Source organism: Anabrus simplex, chromosome 3 (genome assembly GCF_040414725.1).
Source record: "Anabrus simplex isolate iqAnaSimp1 chromosome 3, ASM4041472v1, whole genome shotgun sequence".
NCBI classification, from domain to species: Eukaryota; Metazoa; Arthropoda; class Insecta; order Orthoptera; family Tettigoniidae; genus Anabrus; species Anabrus simplex.
In genome coordinates this window covers 14,833,306-14,846,135 of record NC_090267.1, presented here as the reverse complement: position 1 = coordinate 14,846,135, position 12,830 = coordinate 14,833,306, and the positions used below count along the sequence as shown (strand labels likewise).

Genomic DNA, 12,830 nt, shown 5'->3' with positions numbered 1-12,830 from the left:
CAATTCATCCATCCCCTATCTGGTATTTAATAATTTTATTAAGTATCTTTTTTTAAATTTTCAACCTTGTTAATTATAAGTATTTTGTTAATTATTATCCTTCATTTTATTGGTTTTTACATTTTAATGACTAATCCTTCATTTTGTTGGTTTGACTATCTTCTGAGAACATATGACAATCACTGCATAAATGTTCTACCTTTGACTTATTAAAAATAATTTCTTCTTTTGAATTCATCAGTTCTAAAGATTCCTTTCCACAACATCACAAATTCTAATTTTCAGTGATAAAATAATCCTTCCATCGTGGCAACACAAGAAGAACAGAATAAACATAATCGAAATATCACATCATGCAACAAAACATTGAAATATGCAGCAGCAATAGGCACATATACCACACGTACAAATACAAGGCAAACAATCTTTATAACCTGATTTATGCATTCACTAGCCCCATTTACCTTTAATACTGATATTTGTTTAGTGTGTACCCTATTTGACTGTTGAACCTTAGCAAGACCAATTCCTCTTGAAAATTCACATCCTCAAATTAATAGGCTTATGATCAATTGATATGACAATCACTTCAAAGCACTAACATATAATGTCACCATCATCTAATGTAAATGTTATTGAAGAACATCAGCTCATAACTTCCACACAAAATCTCATTAAAGGGTTAATCCTGGGCTTACACATTGCTTAAGGTTTTCCAAATTCATGTTGATAGTACTCTAGAATGGTGATTATATTTCTCAGAACTGGTTGCATTCACGTGCTCATTGAACATCATTCTATTAATTCATATAATCACATTCACTTCTCTAAAGTCATAAGGCTATCATCCCATACCATCAATGCCACCAGCTACATCATATTAAACTTAGCATTAAATGTCATCTCTTAACAAAATCTTCACATACTTTATGTTATATCAACACTCAGCATTGTTTATTGGCATTGTTTAACCCTGTGCAGTATTAAGGTTAACATAAAAGAATATTATGCTCTTATAATTGGCTCAGTAACATCATGAAACAATAGGATTATGAAGAGGTGTAATGTTACCTCATAAGAATCCAGTGACAAGATTAAGTTCTACTCCACATGTTAATCTGTGAACATTCCAGTATCATTTATGACATAATGTGATAAATTCATTAAATATCAGAGATGTCATTTGTTTTTAGTTACATTATTTTTAATCCACAACATTGCATATGAATTCATGGAAATAGATGATATCAACTATGACACTATTCAATTGAAGACTATCACAGTCATACACAAATCTGCCATCACCTAAGTAAAGTTTGAAGTGGAAAGAAAACCATAAATACCTCTTAATAATAGAAAGTATTACTAGTAGAAGAGAGCCTATAATATATGGAAAGGAAAGGTAAAATTTACAAATGTATATTTAAATTTAGCAGATGTACATCTGAAGGCCGTGTTTTTCTCCTGATGAGAAATTTTCAGCCATCCCTCTCATTTTCACATGCTTAGGCAAAAAGGAAGAAAGCAATTGTCACCATGTGTTGGCCAATGTGCACCTGTCTGCACACTACTCGCATAAAGCTACACTCATAATGTTCCTACCAGCTGATGTATTCCACTGCCAGAATAAAATGTGAGTTTCATACACTGAAGTCTTCTTCCTGTAATTATGTTTTATTGACAGGGACAATTTGTATGTATGTCTTCCTTTAATATGCATTAATTGTTATATGTGAGGTTAAGTTATTATTTGTTATTTTAATTTAGATATTGGTGTAATAATGAACACATATAGCATATATATTTCTAGTTCTGATGAACAATAGATGGCTGATTATATATGAGCTATTAAAGTAATGTAACTAAACAAGTCAAGTTAAATTATTAACAAAATACTTAACGCTGGCCCCATGTACCAAAGGCCAGCATGCTAATGCAAATATTTTTGTGAAAGAAACTGTTGGGAAATAGATGCAGGGTAAGAACATGATGAGAGCAGGGACCACAATGAAATTGAAGAGGAGAGAGTAGAATGTACTTTAACTTTGGTATATGACAGTGCTTGCCTTGAGTCACGTGGGAGTATTAAATCATTTAGGAAAAGGCTGGGAAAACAACAGATAGGGAATCTGCCACATGGGTGACTGCCCTAAATGCAGATCAGTATTGATTGATTGATTGATTGATTGATTGTTTGATTGATTGATTGATTGATTGATATTTTGTAATGTAATTTAGCTGAAATCCTCCATTAACTTTTCTTTTCTTTTCTAGGATTCACATGTAAATAACATGGTTGATAATGACAGCAGAGTCAAGTTTGAGCTTCAGAATTCCATTTTTCCAAAGGTGGAGAATGACTCATTAGACTCTAGAACTGAAGATGACATGAATATGGTAAGCTCAGTTAGAAGAAAGAATATTCTTCAGTTTTTGTTTGATATTCAAATTTTTTTCTGTGTGCAATTTTTCTTTCTTTTGCATAACTATTTTCAACTGGAATTAACATGTGTACATTTCTTTTTAATACAAGTTCAGAATAGTATAAGGAAGTTTTATAGGTTTGTGTTTGTCAGTAATATGTCTACTGTTAGGGGAACTAGAATTTTATTTTAAATTACATGGCTAACAAGGAACTTACACTTCTGGGTAATTGGCATAACACATTACCAGCTGAGTAAAAGTGTGTAAGAGAAATTTCTATAACATTCGCTACCTATTCAAAAAAATGTATGTCAATGAAGGTGTGTTTTTTTTTTTTTTTTTTTTTTTTTTTTTTTTTTTTTTTTTTTGCTAGTTGCTTTACGTCGCACCGACACAGATAGGTCTTCTGGCGATGATGGGACAGGAAAAGCTAGGAGTGGGAAGGAAGCGGCCGTGGCCTTAATTAAGGTACAGCCCCAGCATTTGCCTGGCGTGAAAATGGGAAACCACGGAAAACCATTTTCAGGGCTGCCGACAGTGGGGTTCGAACCTACTATCTCCCGAATACTGGATACTGGCTGCACTTAAGCGACTGCAGCTATCGAGCTCGGTAAATGAAGGTGTAAAACTACACAGTAACAACTTCAGCATATCTTAATGTTTGGAATTCTTGTATTTACCCATTTTTACATGATTACCTCATAGCATTTAATCTTGTTTAGTTCGGTTGTGTTGTCATACCTCACTGATGCTTGGCTCCCTCTGAGGTAGTCTGATTTGTACTGGGCAGAAGAAAACTTTTGTTTGACATGCTGTGTTGTATGGTGCTGGCAACGTAAATGATCTCTGGTGATATTTACTAAAACTCAGCCTTAACAGACATGTAGTTTATTCCACTGTTTGCATTGAAATTGATGTCCGACTCGTTGGCTAAATGGCCAGCATACTGGCCTTCGGTTCAGAGGGTCCCGGGTTCGATTCCCGGTCAGGTCGGGGATTTTAACCTTCATTGGTTAATTCCAGTGGCCCGGGGGCTGGGTGTTTGTGCTCTCCCCAACATCCCTGCAACTCACACACCACACATAACACACAATTACCTACACATGGCAGATGCCGCTCACCCTCACCGGAGGGTCTGCCTTACAAAGGCTGCACTCGGCTAGAAATAGCCCCACAAAATTAAATTGAAGTTGATGCTGAGGCAGCCCTCATGGCACAATGCCTGCTAATGTCATGTGACATGTGGATAACTTCCCTTTAGTAATAATACGTGAGTATGCTTTTAATTTGTTTATTTATAGATTAGTACAATAAGGAACACAGACAGCGTATATTACCAGTTTTGATGAATAGCGTTTGAGCATTATGTTGTACTGATGATTATTTCCAAGGTTCGTAAATGTCTATTCTAATTCTTAGTGGGCTAGTTGGCCGTGCGGTTAGTGGTGTGCAGCTGTGAGTTTGCATCCGGGAGATAGTGGGTTCCAATCCCACTGTCAGCAGCCCTGAAGATGGTTTTCTTTGGTTTCCCATATTCACACCAGGCAAATACTGGGGCTGTACCTGAATTAAAGCCATGGCCAATTCCAACTCCTAGGCCTTTCCTATACCATCATTGCAATAAGACTAACTGTGTTGGTGTGACGTAAAGCCACTGGCAAAAAAAAAAAATATGATTCTTGCTCTGCTGTTAAAATGATGTAACTAAGCAAGTCAAATTTAATAATCAACAGAATATAAATGAACTATTTAAAATAGGAAATTCCTGGGGAGCTGATAGAGAACACCATGTAAACAAACAGCTTTATAAAAATAAATGTCTGGTGGATGAACAGACTCTGACGGTAACTGATACCTGGTTGCCAGCAATTAAAGATCTTGGTCTTCACTGGCTCTTTTCTTTTTGGTATATAAAATATGTACTCTTGTCATTACTAGACTGTTCACTCAGTGTGTTGTTTAATCATTATATTTGTTGTTCCTGCACTTATTCCTTTCACCCAGCCTACACCAAAAATTAGTACCAGGTTAATTCCTGGAGGCAAAGGCAGCTGGGCATAGAACTAACCACTGTACCCCATCACGCGCCGCAGTTAACAATGGTGGAAGCCTTTACCTTCCACTCCTCCAAGGGCCTTCATGGCCTGTACGGAGGTGACCTTGTCTTTTTTGAAGAATATATAAAAATGGATGCCACGCATATCAAAGTAGTGTTTTTGATGTACAGAAAAGTCTTTAAACACTTCAAACTTACCGTGTACTATCATCCTTCTCCTTTCTTTGACAGTTAATATACTCCAGGTATGGGTATTCTTTTGTAACATTTGTTCAGTGATATATAGGTGATTGATATGTGTTGTTCGCTCCGCAGTATGAATGGACTGCAGGTTTTTTCTTGTGGTTATTGAGATTATGATATGTTTGATGGTACGGTCTCATATTACTACTGCGTATGTGCACTGCATTTTTATGTAATTCGCCATCTGATGACTGTTTGCCCTTTGTGTCGGCACGAGCTTCCACTCGTGTTGTACAAAGTGCGAATCTTGATGGGTTTGTGCATGACTGCGGGATTTCTCTGATCCCAGAGCTGAATTAGTTTGACCTGTGCACGCAACTTCTGGAATAAATGAGACCTCGTTTGTGGCCTGGGGGTATGTTATATTAATTTTTGAGTTTGTCATTTAACTGACACTGCTGTTCGTATTGCTTGCCGATCCCTGCTGTGTCTGAATGTGTGCATGAGTGTTAGTATGAGAGGGGAGTGTAACAAAGACATATCAATCAGTTGAATTTGTATTTTGATCTTGTTTCAGTATTTTATTCATGCATTTTCGTATGGTGCTATTTCTTTGCCTTCGCACCTGTCTTGGCCGCTCATTTACCTATAGGGCCGCCATGTTTTATGTTTCGTTCATTTAGGCTATGCACATGCCTGGAATTGTCCCCTTTGTTAAATATCATCTCCTTGTCCAGAGTCATTTCTCTTTTATCCCATACTGAAATCCTACGTATTTTTTTTCTTTTTTTTAACTCTGGTTTTTCCTCCTTGATGTGCGGGAGTTGTAAGATCTGGGGTGATTGTTATTAACGAGAGTGATGTATGAACGTTGTTGAGTGGAAATGATAGGGAATATACTCGTTGGAAAGAACGATCTCTCTTTTGATCTGTTGCGCCATTTCATATATATATATATATACTGGCAGCTTTTGAAAGGTATCTTACTTAACCAAGTGAGCCCAGCAAATGTTTAAATATTTTTTCTGTGACTTGATGCTCACGGAATAATGTCGTGCCAACAACTCGGCCTGGACTGATTATGTATGTACCCATTCTTTATCCGTTTTATTTGATTAATTTCTTTTCCCTCTACCTTCATTTCATGATTTGAATAAACACTTATTTCATGTATTTTGAATTTTATTACTTATAGATTTAGTCTCTTACTATTATTTATCCGGAGGCTCATTTCCAGTTCAAGGCTGTTTGCATTTGGGCCTTTCCTAGTCATGATCTATGCCTCAAACTTCGTTTGTATTTATTGGTACTGGGATTGTTTCCGCGATGCATAGGGGGTGTGGCATGTAATGCATGCCCATATACCACTGGTTTAACCCAATGTGCTCTACAGAGTGCCTTGGCCTGCTCGATTTTCCGATCTGTCCCCAGTCAAGCACGTATGGGATATCATTGCATGACAACTCCAGCATCGTCCACAACTGGCATTAACTGTCCCTGTATTGACCAAGCAAGTGTAACAGGTATAGAACTACATCCCACAAGCTGACATCTGGCACCTGTATGACACAATACATGCCTGCATTCAACTGTCAGGCGATTACACCTGTTATTGATGGACCTGCACGGCATATTTGCAATGGCATTTCTCACATGGATATTAACCTGTAGTCTTGTATCTGTAATCAATTAAACATGTTACCTCAACTAATATATTTCCAAAATTTCCATATTCTACATTCCTTATTTTGGATATTTTTTCCACCAGTGTAACAAAATCTGTAACACATGTACACATTCCAGAGGAGAGATATATTTCATGTTGAGCTACACTTTCAGGTGTTGCATAAATCATATCATTAATAAATGCCAAAGTTCTGAATTCTTCAGAATAGGTTGGTTGAGGATGATTAGAATACTTATTAGAGTTTCTGTAAATTTTCCTGCTGTTGCGGTGTTATTTTACGTTTGTTGTTCAATGTAATTGCTCCACAGTACACAAATATCCCTGAGCATTCAAACAGGACACTTTTCTCCTCCTAAATGACTCAATACTTAAATATTTTAAAATGATCCCAGAAATATTCTTAAGTTTTAATAATATTATTGATTTTATATCCTACTACCTGGTTTGCAGGTTTGTTAGCTGCCTGATGAAATTATAAAACTACCTCTAATTCTGGAATGTTATCAATTGCAATGCTCATTTGTTGGTGACTAGATTGCCGGAAGTGTCAGAAGAGTGCACCTAATATATTACCTTTTCCACAGGAAAATTATGGACTTGTATCAGCAATGACAGATTTGAAAGAATAATTCAAATCAGAGTTGATAGAGATAGGACTAATGCAAGTGAACACTTTTGAGGAAGTTTAATAATTTGATAAGATGTTTTCTGATGATGGAAATTGTAATAATTATAACAGCTGATCAGATTCCAGTGAATGACACAGTGTGAAAGTACTTGGAAAAATGGGATAAATTTTTTGAGATTGCCCCTTTCTTGAAAACTAATTTTCATCTTTTTGAGATAACTTAAAAGGTCTTTTGCTGGGTACTGTATGGCAGCCCCTCCACTATGTAGCATGTGATAGATGGTCTCATCCTTATTTTAACAGCTTGGATTATCTTTTCTGTTGCTATTGTCAATATCCAGGCCTGTCAAATACACATGTTAAATATAAATATCATAATAAGTGCAACATACCTCTAAAAAAACCTTTAAATTATTTAATAGAATTTAATAATGTTAGTACATCTGCAGCTGATCCTGTTTTGTAGTAAGAGGAAACATGATTGCGGAGGAGGTGGTGCTAATTCAAGTAGTGATGAATCTGAAACTATCAGTGTCATGACAAAATTGAGTGGAACTGAAACATAAAAATTCATATAAAATGAATAGTGCAAAACACGTAATATCTAGGTGCCACTCCACCTGAAAATTCAGCGGTAAATCTACATTAATCACACTGTGCCGTTATCCAGGTGGCAGATTCCCCATGAGTTATTTATCTAATCTTCTCATAAATGATTTCAAAAAGGTCAAAATGTTATCGAACATCTCCCTTGGTAAATTATTTCACTACCTAATTCCTCCTCCTGTAATTGCATACTGGTACTTGTCCACATTTATCCTCCTCTCTTCCAGTTTGATCTTCATATTATAATCATTTCTAGTTTTAAGAACACCGTTTGAGCTTGCATGTCTCCTAATATCACAGCTTGGATTGTATGACTTAGTCAAGCAGCTCCAGTTCTTTCTCTCAAATCTTCTGAGCGGAGGGTTAACAACATTTTCGTAATGTTGGAGAGATCTCTTTGGGATGAGGTCCAATGCTTAATAATCAGAATCATCTGTAGGAATGCAATTAATTGAATCCCTGTGGGTGCGGGATGGAAATAAAGAATACACCCATGGTATCCCCTGCACGTTGTAAGAGGTGACTAAAAGGGCCCCAGGGGCTCTAAACTTAGGAGTGTGGGTTGGCAACCATGAGGCCCTTAGCTGAGTCCTGACATTGCTTCCACTTATTTGTGCCATACTCCTCACTTTCATCTATCCTGTCTGACCTGTCTTGGTCAACTCTTGTTCTTTTCTGACCTGATGGTATTAGAGCATTCGTGGTCTAGGAAGTCTTTCATTTTTACGCTCTTCATGGCCCATGCCTTGCTTTGTCCATTACTTCTTTTTTCAAAGTGACGTATCCCTTTTTCTTTTTTCTCTGTCCCTTATGGATGGGACACGCAGACAAAGAATACACCTACGGTCTCCCCTGCCTGTCATAAGAGGTGACTAAAAGGGACAACCAAGGGATGATTGAATTAGAACCTTGTAACTAATTGTTATTAGTACCATCATGCAGGGAAAGCCATGGGTCACCTTTACTTGCGAGTAGTACCACTATGTTAGGTACACAATAGGTTTGTGATTATTAGCACTAGCAGGTGGGTCACTATCGGTTTACAGTACCCTTGATTATTACCAATGTATGTGGAAGACCAAGGGCTTACATTGCCTGTGATTTGCAGCACTATTAGAGTGACACTGTGGGTCTGCGTTGCCTGTGATTAACATCCACTATGTGGGGAACACCATGGGATAGTACGAGTCCCTGTGGTTAGTACACTTATGTGAGGGACACCTTGGGTTTGCATTCCCTACGAGTGGTGCCATTATGCAAGAAATACCATAGGTCTGTGTTACCTGTGTGACGTACTTTTCGTACCCAGGAGTAACAACCCTCTATTACGGTGCCTCCATTCCTGATTAAACATCCGACTAACTCAGGTTTGGGCAGAGAAGTGGTTTGATTGTCGAAGGGTAAGTCTAAATGTCGATGTTTATCACTTAACTATAAGTATATGACAGGTATAATGCAGGTTTAACTCGAATGACAAACACTAATATGGGGTAGGATGAGTTTATTCCATAAAATAACCCTGAATCATACAATCACAAAAGAAATTCAAATAGTAAAATGAATATAAAGTCATCACAAAGATAAAATTGGAAAGAAAATGGACAACAACAAAAATTAATTATTCAAACAATTAAATGCAAGAAAATGGAAGATCCAACACAACATTAGATATTTGCAAACTTTAAATGATTTCACATGATTGTCCAATGTTTATGTTCATATTTGTATCCGTATTCATATGGAGTAGCACGATTTTAAGTATCACCATAATATAGATTGAAATTCTGGGAAGTTGTCGCAAAGATTAACATTAAACGGAAATTAAGATGCAATGGGACATGATATGAACTACAAAAAATACTAGTGGCATTTACCTATGCTATATCTACAATAATTACAATATAATTAAAATATCTCACATATTTACATTGGATTCGGGAAGGAAAAACTTCTGTACAACACTGACTCGATGTGAAATGCGGTTCACCAAAAGGATCTAGTAAGAACTAGTTTGACCACAAACATTCACTCAGCACTCGAGCTGTTCCCCGTTAAACAACAAGACAACATATCAAAACAACATGAAATTGCACAAAACACCATCCTGTAAGAGAAAACAAATAATATACTTTAATAAGCATGTGTAAAGCAATGGGCAACATTGCGTTCCTCTGCTGAATTTGCGCACTGGAAAGTGCCTTTATCTGTCACATACTTCCTGCTTTGTTGTGGGCTGAAAAAAATTGTTAAAAACTCAATACTACTCTGAGGACTGGGTCACTGTTCGACAAGATTGTATTACAGAAACGACATCTCATTTCACACTGTCTGTATATACATGGCTGATGAGTAAACTTGTAAGGTGAGCTCGTATTTCTTCAACAGCTTGGAAATTCACATACAATCGTACTTCTTGCTAGCATGCTATTATAATTCAATACACACATCAGATTCACTGGCCTGACATTAATTTCCCATCAATTCTGATTCTCAATAATCTTTCAGAATACATTCGCAGGACTATTCTCGCTGCACACAATTCTTATCACATCATCAGGCATGCAATCGGCCTGCATAATCAACTTCATAAATCAGCATGCATTAAATTCTCTTGTATATCTTATGATCTCATCAGCCTTTCTCATTATAAAACAGGGTTCGATTCCCACTCAAATCATTGTACGAAACAGTTTCCGACCCACACTGGAAGAATCCTTTTCTAGTCAACATTGCATATACAGCTCTACACATGTCACACCTCCTGATATAACATGCGTCATGCAACCTATCTGTTACTAATCTTTCTAAATGGAAAAATGTAATTTACCCTCAACGCTGCAAGTGTTTAACTTGGAAATTGGATGATCTTGGCAATCTAATCCTCCTATCTCTAACATTCAAGAATATCTGAACAATCCTAAGCAAAGTAACATGCATAATGACACAAAAACAAAATAAATCCTATCATTTCACTCAATATCCCATCTAACTAATCGTAAAGTAAAAGAAAAATAGAGAAATCATGCAATCCTCTCCTATCTCTACTTACAGCATCACAAATGTAAAATAAACACATACAGTCTGGCAAAAATTACATTAAAGAAAATCCCTTCACTAAGCCTCACTGGTATTATTCATAAGTCATATAACATGCCAAACCAAACCAAACCAAACCCCATGGCACTACAGCCCTTGAAGGGCCTTGGCCGACCAAGCGACCGCTGCTCAGCCCGCAGGCCTGCAGATTACGAAGTGTCGTGTGGTCAGCACGACGAATCCTCTCGGCCGTTATTCTTGGCTTTCTAGACCGGGGCCGCCATCTCACCGTCAGATAGCTCCTCAATTCTAATCACGTAGGCTGAGTGGACCTCGAACCAGCCCTCAGGTCCAGGTAAAAATCCCTGACCTGGCCGGGAATCGAACCCGGGGCCTCCGGGTAAGAGGCAGGCACGCTACCCCTACACCACGGGGCCGGCTCATATAACATGCCATTTAATTTAAAAACATGCGTCTTATCTTTGGGAACTCCCTGGACATCGGCAGTGGCTCATATCCCCGCTCTGGTATTGTGTTACTTCATTTTAAGCACATGTTTAACACATGGGAACAATCTTCTTTCTTCTAAGGGCGGTGCCATCTTCGAGATGAAAATTCCTGTATACTGCAACACAGAAGTTTTCAGGTAAATACCTCTTCACCACTCTATTTTCATGTGCTGAATAAACCCTTGTCAGCTATGAATTAAGCCAACATTAATCTGACAGAACAAACACACGTAAAATTCAGAACACAAGTGTTTAGGGTTTTGCAAAGTTAATTAGAGCGGCTCGCGGTTCGGTCCGAAAGTCTTTCGCGATACATGACCGAATACAAAGTATGTTACAAGTGTTATTTTTTCTAATGTCCACCTATTCAATACAAAGAGATATTTTTTAGAATTTAAATATTATTATAAAATGTTAAGGGACACGTATCGACCATAGTAAGGGCATCATCTATTTGAACCGCACCATATCATTTTATGGTACGTTTGCCTTTTCTGATGTCTTCACGTTCCAAGGAAACTCTTGTATCTATGAACTATTACTCTTTCCATCATGTGTTGTTACCACTATGCAATCTTTCCTTATTCCGATAGATGGCATCTCATACATTAGCATAGGTCAAAGCATTTCTTTTCTGCTCCGTCTTGTTGGGTTATCTTTCTGGGTGGGTAGTGTAGAGTTTTTGACTTGAGAAGATGGAAGGATTGGATTTCCAAGTCACCTTTGTGGCATATAAAAGATATTTTAATAGATTCAAGATGTCTTTGTACATATATCGGCCTTTCGAGAATGTGAATTGCTTATATAATTGAGGTATCTATTTTTCTTTAATCTTCTTTTGGTTTTATTACTGCTCCGTTCTGTGCTCACCATGGTTTGGTTAGAAAGGCTTCCCTCATTACATGTGTTTCTAATTTATTTGTGTATTAACTTTACTTTTACACGCTTCTTTCGGTATTTTCATTTACCGATCCACTATGTTTATTTTGAGAAAACGAAGGTGACACGGATTCATGTGTGTGTATGAGATTGTTTGCTGTGTGTGGCCGAGACCTTTTACTCATGTCGCTTCATTAACATTCTGCTTAAGCTCACGTTGTGTTATTTTATCGCGTGTTCTGTATAATTCATGTGCACTTGATAGACCTGGTATGAATTCAAGCTAACTACGCCATTTGCCTGCTTCCGTGTGTTTTGGTGTTGGAGACACTCCGTCTCTTTAAGATGGACCACTTTCTGGTTCATACTGTCTGAGCTCGTGAGCGGTTGTTTATTTTGTTATGTGTTGTGTGTTGACGTGCTTATACTTCCCTCTATTCGGCGACCTAACCTCTCAGAGTATGTGTGAGCGTGGGTGGTTCTGACGTTTGAGTCCGTGAAACCTTTTGTGTCTGCTTTACTTATTTATTGTTCGTTTCACATTGCCGTCATTGGCTTTCTTTACCTGTTTTCTACTTTAATTTGTTTTATTCTTTGCTGGGCGCCTTCTGTGTTATTTTAGTTGTTTTGTGCGAAACCATGGTAACCGCCCCCCCCCCCCCTTCCCCTTTTCTCTTTGCATTTATTTTATGAGTATAAATGAGCTCGGTGCACCCTTCCCTCTTCTCCTGTTTTAAGCTCTTTTACTTAATGATATTGTATTCTCGGAGGACATAATTGTTATTGTTGAGAGTTTTGTGTTATATCTGAGGAACTGAAAGG

The 12,830-nt window shown here is 37.5% G+C and overlaps 1 pseudogene; it reads left to right on the top strand.

The window, feature by feature from the left end:
* LOC137498929 (uncharacterized) overlaps positions 1 to 12,830 on the top strand; it is a 67,871-nt pseudogene that overhangs the window by 26,027 nt on the left and 29,014 nt on the right.